The sequence below is a fragment of the Pseudophryne corroboree genome, chromosome 3 (genome assembly GCF_028390025.1).
Source record: "Pseudophryne corroboree isolate aPseCor3 chromosome 3, aPseCor3.hap2, whole genome shotgun sequence".
Taxonomy (NCBI): Eukaryota; Metazoa; Chordata; class Amphibia; order Anura; family Myobatrachidae; genus Pseudophryne; species Pseudophryne corroboree.
Genome location: NC_086446.1, coordinates 747010057 through 747011161, shown reverse-complemented (window position 1 = coordinate 747011161; position 1105 = coordinate 747010057).

The window sequence follows — 1105 nt, the reverse complement described above, 5'->3', positions numbered from 1 at the left end:
ATGGACGGGCTGCCGAGTGCCGACACAGAGGTAGCCACAGCCGTGAACTACCGCACTGTACTGTGTCTGCTGCTAATATATAGACTGGTTGATAAAGAGATAGTATACTCGTAACTAGTATGTATGTATAAAGAAAGAAAAAAAAACCACGGTTAGGTCACTGGTATATACAATTATGGACGGGCTGCGGAGTGCCGACACAGAGGTAGCCACAGCCGTGAACTACCGCACTGTACTGTGTCTGCTGCTAATATATAGACTGGTTGATAAAGAGATAGTATACTCGTAACTAGTATGTATGTATAAAGAAAGAAAAAAAAACCACGGTTAGGTGGTATATACAATTATGGACGGGCTGCCGAGTGCCGACACAGAGGTAGCCACAGCCGTGAACTACCGCACTGTACTGTGTCTGCTGCTAATATATAGACTGGTTGATAAAGAGATAGTATACTCGTAACTAGTATGTATGTATAAAGAAAGAAAAAAAAACCACGGTTAGGTCACTGGTATATACAATTATGGACGGGCTGCCGAGTGCCGACACAGAGGTAGCCACAGCCGTGAACTACCGCACTGTACACTGGTTGATAAAGAGATAGTAGTATACTCGTAACAACTAGTATGACGACGGTATAAAGAATGAAAAAAAAACCACGGTTAGGTGGTATATAATACAATTATGGTTGGACGGACTGCCTGCCGAGTGCCGACACAGAGGTAGCCACAGCCGTGAACTACCGCACTGTACACTGGTTGATAAAGAGATAGTAGTATACTCGTAACAACTAGTATGACGACGGTATAAAGAACGAAAAAAAAAACACGGTTAGGTGGTATATATTATAATACAATTATGGATGGACGGACTGCCTGCCGAGTTCCGACACAGAGGTAGCCACAGCCGTGAACTACCGCACTGTACACTGGTTGATAAAGAGATAGTAGTATACTCGTAACAACTAGTATGACTATGACGACGGTATAAAGAAAGAAAAAAAAAACCACGGTTAGGTGGTATATAATACAATTATGGATGGACGGACTGCCTGCCGAGTGCCGACACAGAGGTAGCCACAGCCGTGAACTACCGCACTGTACTGTG